The sequence below is a fragment of the Patagioenas fasciata genome, chromosome 8, assembly GCF_037038585.1.
Source record: "Patagioenas fasciata isolate bPatFas1 chromosome 8, bPatFas1.hap1, whole genome shotgun sequence".
Taxonomy (NCBI): Eukaryota; Metazoa; Chordata; class Aves; order Columbiformes; family Columbidae; genus Patagioenas; species Patagioenas fasciata.
In genome coordinates, this window is record NC_092527.1 from 17,427,610 (window position 1) to 17,437,885 (window position 10,276).

Genomic DNA, 10,276 nt, shown 5'->3' on the forward strand with positions numbered 1-10,276 from the left:
GCTGATCCAGTGCAAGAAACAAGCCAAATCCAAAACCTGAAATACAAAACCTTTGAAATTTGGGGGCGGGAGGAAGGGAGGCAGAGGACAAGGTATGTGCACCAGAGTGAAAACTTCCATCCTGCTGCAATTGCAAGTCTGAGTGGCCTGTATGTAGAATATTCTGGTATTTGACACCCAAATCTTATCAGAATAAATTGTGAGAATCAGATGCTGCCAAACCTAACCTTTTGCCTTAAGAGATTCAGGTCTGCATTTGATTCCTGCTTGAAGGACTTTTTTTTCTTTTTCTTTCTTTCTTTCTTTTTTTTATGTGCACTCCCTGAACCTTGATACTCTGTTGAATTTAATGGACTCCTTAATCTTGATTGTTAACTGAAATCTCTGTACCGACTTAATTATCCAGATATAATAGATACTGAGAAGTTAATAATAAACTCAGAAACCTGCTCCTTAACCAGCTGTCTTGTTAATTATGTTGAACATGTTAATTATGAATCCACAATTGCTTTGATTTAAACACTCTGGGTTTTGCTTGCCTTTTCAGTTCCAGTTCACTGTCCATGCAGCTTCATTTCAGCTGTGCTCTTACCTTTCCAGGCATGTAAAGAGGCAGGCAAGGACACCTAAGGAGGCCACTGTGAACCACAAGGCAAATGCTGGGCATTGGAGCATGCCTATATGCTCTAATACTCGAAGCCAGGTGCTCCTTTTTAACTCGTAATGTAGCTAAAATTGCCGTCTGATTCTGAGTAAACTGCTTGTTGTAATAGGAAGGGCTGCTACTTTTCATCCCTTGAAGTGTGATACAAAGGCCAAATCTCCACCCATTTTGAGCACAGTGTTCATTTCGATCTGCCTTATAAAAAGGTAAGTTTGTGCTGGAGGGAGACCAGAACACTCCTTCAGTCTCTTTGAGGGCATCTTGTGACTTGTTGGAAGGATGAAGCTCCTGACACTTTGTGGCTTTTTGTTTATCTTTCTTTTGTGCCTCAATACCTTTATTGCAGAAGGTACAGTATATTCTTCTAGCAGCACAACTGTCTCTTTTCATGTTCTTTACTTTTCTGATATAAAATGCTTATTCTCTATGTTGATATTAATTAAAGAAAACAAACAAAGCTTGACAACTGGAAATGAGAGAATGAATTTAGGAAGGGGTTTAGACTACAGAATGTGGGTACATATCAACGCTTTGGTTTATAGAGTGGTATTTCCTCTCTGCTAATGCCTGTTGCCTGTAGCACAGCATGATTACTTTTTACCTTAATCTGTGTTCTAAAACCTGCTCCTCTTAAAAAAAACTCCTGTAATATTTTACCAGTAGATAACCATCTGCCAATATAAAAATAATATATTGTCTGAATAGTGAGAAAAGCATTAATGGAAAAAGTTTCTACCCATAAGGAATAAGGGAATATGAAGCTGTCAGGTCACCAGAGCTGGAGTAAATGAGAAGTTCTTTGTAGAATAGTGAAACAGGTGAGAGTAGCAATTCTGGCCTTCGATCAGTCTTGATTTGTTTGTTTGTTTGTTTTATTGGGGTTTTTTGTTGTTGTTGTTGTTTGTTTGAGGTTTTTTTAATGATACTTTAATTGCTGTGTTACCTTGTGGCACCAGTTACCATTTTGCAGTATTCCAAAGCGCAAAAATTCACAGAGCAGTTTAAATCTTAAAAATGGAGGTTTGTCCATCTGTCTATAACCTCATCTCTGAAGATGTCATTCTGGGTTTGCAGGGAGACAGTTTAGTAGGATTGAGTTGAAAGGTGTAACTTTTGGAGTTACCTGTTCAGATTTGATGTTTGATATTGTAAATCTCAGAGACCCACCGTGGTTGTTCTGTGGTGTTTATTTTATATAAGATGTAGAGAACTAATATGAAATAAGAATAAGCAAGCTAGCAGTTCGCAGGTCAGGAGCAGATTTGGCAGCATGGCAGGAGATTTACCATGTTTCATATTTTCTAGAAACCTTGTAAGAATCACTTTATCTGTGGATACGCATGTGGAGAAACATGTGGAAGCTGTCTTTCAAACCGATCAAGTCAGCTGCCCAGTGTTCTCAATTACCCAAGTCTGTTCTAAGTGGTAGAGTTTTTTGCCAGAGCTGTGGTACCTGAAGTCCTTCTGCTCCCTTTGTATTTTCTACTTCTACTTATTCAGGCTTCCCTGGCCCCTTGAGGGAAGACTGAGAAACATTGTGAATGAAGTTAGAGAGTTTCTAGATGTGTCTGCAGGAGCATAGCAGAAGCCTGTCCAGGAAGGACAGGAGACAGCGATGCCCAGCAAAACCCAAATGAATACGTGCAGGATCCTGTAATAATGTTCCTTTTTTGTTAATGTGCATCCTATGGGTTTGGTGCTTCACTGAGTCAGAAAGTGTGGAGAAGGTATGCAAAGGACACTGTTCCTTATCCATAAACATGCTGGTAGGACCATAGGAGTGCCTGGGTGTGCAGGGTGAATGAACTTCCATGTAAAACCTGACAGGACACTGCAAACCTCTTGGATGCTAGAGCAGGCACCATCCCTAGCCTTGGCAGTAGAAATGTGCCACAAGAATTTCCAGAAACATTGAGCATATGTGACACTTTGAGAAATCACCTACTACTGTACTTTCTGCTCCATCTCTGCCAGAGTCAACCTTTCTTCTGTCTTTAATGCATCCAGCACATTATGTGTCAAGTGCAATCAACAGCTCACTTATTTAGGTCTAGTAGGGAGGGAATAATTAAATGGCTTTGCCTGTCCAAAGCAATTTATTGTACTCTCCTGTGCATGTGGACAGAGAGATAACATATTTTTTTTCCTCTTGGTAATTTTTTATATTTTCATTAAGTGATACAATTATAAAAGGAGTGCATAGTCTTTTTCTTGGGTTAAAACTGCTGGAGTTTGATGCTTGTGTTGCCTGCCAACACGGGACATTGCAAAAGGTAAAAAATCTTCACAATGTATCCGGCGTATCTACCTGTAATGATGAAAAAAAAACCAAATTAATTTCTGTTCCATGCTAGGAACAAAGCTGTGCATGGATGTAAAAATCAATCATGATGATCCTTTGTTTCATAGATCTCTCTGTTCAAGGATTTCAATAGTGAATACGGTAATCAAAATGTCTCTGGAATCTAACCCATTCAGTGTGTATATACAGCTATTTTAATTATCTGTTTCCACTGGTAATGTGTTATTTTTTCACCCTTAGGTCAGAAGGCTAAAAAAGGCATGTGCTGCTCAAAACTACCCAAACTCAACCAAAAAGGGCATAAAGGTAATGAGATTTACAGTTTCATTACTATTAATTAGGTAACCATTACTGATAAATCATGGCACTTAGAGGTTTTCCCATCTGCAAACTTTGCAGAGTTTTCCATGCAGTGAGTATTACCTTCATTGTACCACTGAGAAACTGTTCTCTTTTCTCAATCAACTTGCTGACTGTTTTGATTGGGAAGACATAAGAGTAGAAGATAATCCATTTGATTCTGACAGTATAAAACATTAAGGAGAAATATGATCTAGTCTGATCAAAGCATGAAGTGTTCATGTTGGTTCCTGCTTCTAAGAAGGTCTTACTCTTGTTTTGAGGGCAGGAAGGATATTATCATAGCATAGATCTGCATTGAGAAGAACAGAAGCTGCAAAAGTGAAAGTTTTGTGGGGGCTTTGCCTCGCTGTATTTCATCACTATCTGTGTGGGGCTGTATCCCTCTTCATGTTTTGAGAGATCAACCAGAGTCCAGCACAGAGACACAAAGATGATGAAGGGAGTGGAGCATCTCCCTTAGGAGGAAAGGCTGAGGGAGCTGGGTCTCTTTAGCTTGGAGAAGAGGAGACTGAGGGGTGACCTCATTAATGTTTATAAATATAGAAAGGGTGAGTGTCATGAGGATGGAGCCAGGCTCTTCTTGGTGACAACCAACGGTAGGACAAGGGGCAATGGGTTCAAACTGAAACACTTAAATTTGAGAAGAAACTTCTTCTGAGTGAGGGTAACAGAACACTGGAACAGGCTGCCCAGGGGGGTTGTGGAGTCTCCTACTCTGGAGACATTCAAAACCCACCTGGACACCTTCCTGTGTAACCTCATCTAAGTGTTCCTGTTCCGGCAGGGAGATTGCACTAGATGATCTTTTGAGGTCCCTTCCAATCCCTAACATTCTGTGATTCTGTAAATTCCTAAAAATTCCATTTTTGAGCTGCAGCCCTACTGGGAACAAAGATAACCTGGGGCTGAATTTGTCCTAAATATGGGTGGCTAAAGGCTGAACACGTAAAAGAATACTTGCATTGAAGTATTATACTTGGAAACCCCTTGTAGCCAAATGCGTTCCCTGCCTAGAGCGAGTGGAAGGGGATGGCCATCCTGTAGTCTTGAGACCATTTATTCTAAGGAGAAATACAGGAAAGCTGTAGCCTTCAAAGTCAGGGCAAAGTGCTTTTTGCTTTTTAAAGTAACTGCATTCTGGGTGGGAGTTTCGAGTGGCTCAGTTTGTCTTTTCAGAAAACCAGTATTCGTGGGGTTTTTTTTTTCTTTCCTTGTTTTCTGACTGTCTGGTGAATCACTGTGAACTCAGTCAGGTGCAAGTACTTCCAGCTACAAGCTCGGTATTCCCTGCCTGTGTAAGTTTTGTTCACTTAAAACACCCTGTGTAAACACCTCGTGTACTTGCACAGGGCCACAACCACTTTCATTTGCTTGGCTCTGGAACAACATAATGCAAGGAGGGAGTAGGTCAACTGGCAGATAACTTGGTTTCTTGTTTAGTTGCACGATGAGGGAATTCAATCTAATATCCAGTTCTAGTTAGAGCTACTTCTGATAGCAAAACGAAGATTTCCTGCAGAAAGAATCAGTGTTTTCCAAACCAGTTATTGAAATTTCTGCCATTTTATCAGTGCTTTCACTGTATGACAGTTTTACCACTTAGCAATCTTGTCCACTTTCATATATCCTTACTATGGTGATTTGGAACCATCACTAGTCTGAAAACACTCAGGTTGCTTCTTCCTAGACATCCATAGTATCTCTGGTTTCAGTAAGATGCCACTAAAAAAAAGCTAAACCGTTAACAAATCTAAAATAAAAGGATTAGGGTATGCTCTTTAGAGTAATAACATCTTCAATATTAAAGTTTCTAAATTCATTAAAATGGTTAGCTGGTAACTTCCATTAAACTCTGAACATACAGAATTTTATCTAAAATAGTTTGTTTCCTATTTATTTATGTATTTAGCCTTTTTTAGTCTTTTTGTCATACAATTACTGATTTGAAGTTGCCAGCAAATTCATTCCAGCTGATAAAATACCTAAAATTCTTTATTCCCTTTTGTATTTGGATAACTTATGTGGAAATTCTCTGCAGTTTCTCTGCAGTTTTCCTTTAGCTGGTACCTTTCCTGCCTTTTCAGTCTCCTAGTGCTGAATTGTGGGCTTTGTTTTATAGGTAAAGTGCCATTGGTATCGGCAGTAAACACATTGCAGACTTATGTCTGTGGATCAGGGGTCTGTAAGAGTTTGGGGCACCTTTCTTATTTAACTGGCAGTTGTAGTAGTGACTGAGCACTTGAGCTATAAATGATCCAGAGCAGCAATAGTGGGTCGCCAGCCCATCCAGGGCTGGGGAATGCAATGCTGAATGCACAGAGGTGGTTCTTGTCACTCTTGGCCTGAGATGGATGATGTGTCCTACCTGGCTGAACATAACACCTTTCCAAAGTACTGAGATGAACATAACTATTACTTTTCAACCTGAGGTCCCTTCTGCTATCTGACAAAACAGCAGGCACTTAGGCTTTTTTTTTTCACTCAATAGGCATGAAATCTCTCTGATAGAAAGTGCTTCCAAAGAGAATGTTCTTTTGAAAGCAGGCTGCTGTTTCCTGGGGGTAAAATACAATGACCTTGGTCTCCCAGAGCAATGGAAAGAACTATGCTGAGGGGGAGAAAGAAGTACAAAGGAAGCACTCCATTAAAAGCTTTGAATTTACCACAAAGGTCTCCTACAAAGGGAATCTGAAATGCCTTCCTCTGTTGTAGACCCAATAATAGGTGATGATTTTTCCTTGTCCCCTGTTAGACTGCCCTGATTCTCTGAGCACTCCAGCCTGCTGACTGTAACCATCTCCTGGCCCCAGCTACAGCCAGACCTTTTTTAGGTCAGGGATTGCTAGTTATTTGCTTTCATACAGAATGCACCTGCCTGCTGCACATGACTGCTTGTCTCTGTTATACATCTGCTGGTGTGAAAATGCTTGGTCTCAATTCGTTTTGACTCTTACCAAGAGGCAGCTGTAAAAGCTTAGGCCTAATGCAGCAACTGCCCAAAGCTAAACACAGTGTTTTGTTTTGAATGCAGTTCTGGACTGAAATTCTACAATTTTGGCTTTGTTTTGCATTGTTATTGCTGTTATGAGATTTCTGGGTGACTTGTGCTTCCATGTGTTGTCTTTTCTAGGGGAATGTTACTTGTTTTATACAGTCTGCAGGCAAAGCACACTGACTGCTCTGTCCCGCGCTGTGCTGGGCATGTGCCTACAGAAAGCTGCAAAGCCACTCAGAGACTCAACTTAGGAGGGGGATAATTTAACCATACTGGCTACTTCTTTTGAAGCAAAACCACTGATTTCCTAGGAAGTTATTCTTCCAGCAGAAACCAATGCCAGCTTGTGGCTTCTGTCCAGAAAAGATGTCAAATGTGATCATAGTAAGGGGAAGATAATGTGTAATGGTGTTGACTGTGGGACTTGAGCTCTGGAGGGACAGCAGTATGGCCCCTGTGTCTATGAAGACCTTCATCTGACTGTGGAAACTTCCAGGAGCAGCAATCATATTTTCAGTGCACCCTTGATATAGGGAAAAAAATGCTGCTGGAAATGGGTGATCTCCAGCAATGAAGAGGAAAAATTGCAATCACATGCCTCTTTTAAATTTTCAGATCACTGATAATTTAAGTCTACCTATACAAACATGCCTCAGCTTCAGGTATAAAAGTTTTGTGCCATTCTGCATGCTCCCAAATAAACAACTCTGTTTTCTCTCCTTTCCATCTTTGTTTTACAGGCACACATTTAAAAAAGACTCAAATGGAGAAAAGAAAACACTGCAAGCTTTGTCGTCAGACAGACCCTCGGATGTTTACTGGACCCCTTCCACAGTTAAAATGAGCAGACTGAGAGCAGAGTGAAAAGCATCTGCCTGCTGGCACATCTCACAGTGCTTTGCTTGGTTGAGGGTCCTCCTTTCACAGATAGGACATGAGTGTGTATTACTTTTATTCTTTGTTTGGGAAAGGCTTCAGTCAGTACTGTTTATTAATTCACTCAGACTTCTTTATCTCATTAACATTAGTCTGGCAGCTGAACAGTCAGGAAGAGCTGTCTGGCTGTCACTGAACATGTTGCATGTTCCTCTGCACCAAACAGGGGTTTTGCCCCTCAAAGAAGAGAAAGAGAAGAACTGGCTCAATCACTTTGTTTTGTATTTTTGGATTGCATAGAAAGTGGGAAAGGGCTGATGTTATTCTTTCTAGTTATCAGTATATATGCATATTTAACCTTTTCTTTGAATGATTTATTTTATATTGACAAAAGGATTTTGTTTGTAGCTAGGCACATATGACGATTTTTCCTGCAGCTTTTGCTCTCAGTGCTTGAAATCCACTTGGAAGTAGATTTCTAGCAAGGAAGAAAGAGCTCACCATTTAGAAAGGGCTGAGAAGATAGATAAGCAATTTGTTAAAATAGTGGTAAAGAACCAGACTGAAATGCAGTGGTAAGCTTTTCAGTTTCTTCTCTGAGGGTTTAAATCTGGCTTTAAAAGCAAAGGGACATGTTCTTTAACTTCCTAGAAGAATGTAATCAAGTGGTTACTAAACAGCATACTGAAAAGGTGTTAAGGCTAATAAGATGAAATTTCTCTTCTGAAGCCAGAAGGCAGCTGTTCTTTTAAGGCACCAGAGTTGTGTGATCACCTCAATAAACAAAACTTACTGGAGCATGAAATAAATGCCAAGAATAATACCAAAGGGCTGAATAACAGAGAAACTGAAGTACCCTCTGCTGACATCATTAGCAGTGATTGGGTCTTCACTCATGTATCTTCTGTCCTTTCCTAACTGTTTTCCGCCCTTTCCTGTCTTCTGCATGTGATGATACTGCTCTGCCTGGAGGTGAGACCTTAAAACAGAATTACTTGGCTGTTCATAAATTCAGTTTTCCTTCTGGTGAATATAGGAGGAGTAGAAAGCTTTTTTGCTGTTGGGCAAATGGCAGGCTGCAAATAGTAAATTTTCCCTCAGTACTCAGAGTACTGCTGTCTCTCTTAATGTCATTTTCAGTATGATAGAAATGGCCTTGGTACCCTTCCAAATTTCAGGGAGTTGAATAGGGATAAGCAGTGGCCTGCTTTAACACACATAGGGTGTGAGAGTCAAGCTTATAGGCACTTACATCTGGCCATGCTTTCATTGGTAATGTTTCTATTGTACTGAGGAATCAAACCTATTTCTGGGTCTTCTGTGTGCTTGTTATAACTTTATTTTCTTTTTGGTTTTGAGATTAGATAGATCTGATTCTCAGCTTCCTATTTTTGAAGAGCTGGCCATGCACGGAATTTTTATGTCAAGGATAAAGGAGTTGCCAGTCCTCCTTGCAAGATTTCCAAGTCAGGAGGTTGGTGAAGGAGCTGTGTTTAATTGTTCTGCTGCTGATCACTGGGTCAACATATTTTATTTCTGTTTTGTCTCTTATAGCTTGCAGAAGGAATCTGTAGAATACAAATGACGAGTAAATGTAAAAAGCATTTTTTGTATTAAATATGTTTACAGCAGGGTTTTACTCTGTAAAATGTGGCCATGTGTATTTCCAGCTCTCTATAAAGCATTGTTAACAGGTATGAAGGTTCTGTTCTCTAATGTGAGCTTAAGCCGATCTCTTTTATACCTGAAAAATGCCGTATGATTTTTGTCTTTGCCCCACACCTTCCAACCAGTGAGCTTCACACTCTTCAATCTTCTTTCAGGCAAGATGTTCTCTTTGATAGCAAACACATAAACCCCAAAGACCACTAGCACAATTACAGAAATGCTGTGCGTCTCTGGAGAGATCCCACGACATCATTTAATACACTTCAGTATTTTTACTCACCAGGTTTCCCAGACTGGCCTTGATCTAAGGCTGAAGAGTATTCAAGTTAAAAATGTTACTTATGTGAGGTCATCCTCTTGGTTGAACAAACTAAACCAGGAATCCTCAAATTATTTCAACCTGCATTGTTACTACTGCCCAAACATGCTTTTATGCTTTGTCTGGAGGTGTCAGGATGTTATGTGTCAGCCCTCAAAGGTGATTCCTCCACAGAATTTGACACTTAGGTACCAGTCCATTTCCTCATGTGTTAGAGCTACCATCATGCCATCACTTACAGGCACCTGTTCTTTCATTTGTTCTCTTTTCACATCTATGTATATTTGTTTGGCATTATGTGAGGAGAAACATATTTGCTCAGTGGCTTTTCAAAGTACGCAAGCTGTATGCTTATATAAAGTAGTAAATTTAGCTTGTCCAAGCTGGCAAATGTATTTTTTTATATATCTTGTGGTTTTGTGTGCATTTGACTGTCAAGCAAGAAAATTGCACAGCCTTCAAGTTCCAATAAAGATGTTTCTAAAGTATCTCTCTGCCTGTCAGAACAGATGTTGGATCATGGTCTGACCTTGTCAACTTAGTGAGCCAGGCGGTCCCTTACTTCGTTTAAAGCTTAATACACCATCTAACACCAAATCGTTCCATCTTACTTTGTCACTATGGCAGTGAATTGCAGGAGCACAGGAGAAATGATCCCTGCTGACAGAGGGTTTGCATGGTTGGGGAGCAGAAGAAATAAAATTATGTATTCTTTATACAAAATATTATCCAAAAAGGTGTAATAGGGGTTCTTGCTGTGAGCTTTTCAGCCCTTTAGGCTGTGTGGCCCACGACTAATGTGAAGGACTGTGTATAATTGAAGAATTCAGGATTTTAGCTCTGGAGAAGTTCTGTGTATCTGAAGAATGAACTACAATGGCAGCTTCTTGTGATTGCATTAGCCAAGGAAAGCTAAAATCTTGCATGGACAATGTAATCTCAAGTAATAAACTTAGGTGAAATATAAAAGCAGAGGGATAAATGCTTCCTCTTGTAGATGTATAAGAGGTATGTGGTATATCAGATATATAACTCTTGCCAAAACTGAGTGGAAGTCTCCTAGTGCCTTCAGTCTTCATTGGATCAGGT

The 10,276-nt window shown here is 40.0% G+C and overlaps 1 long non-coding RNA gene across 1 annotated transcript; it reads left to right on the top strand.

Annotated features, from left to right (window-relative positions):
* The first annotated feature begins 482 nt into the window (after nucleotides 1–482).
* Nucleotides 483–9,842, top strand: LOC139828494 (uncharacterized). Its single transcript, XR_011740171.1, has 3 exons — nucleotides 483–870; nucleotides 3,207–3,272; nucleotides 7,065–9,842. It is a non-coding gene; the product is annotated as an uncharacterized lncRNA (long non-coding RNA).
* The last annotated feature ends 434 nt before the right edge of the window (nucleotides 9,843–10,276 follow it).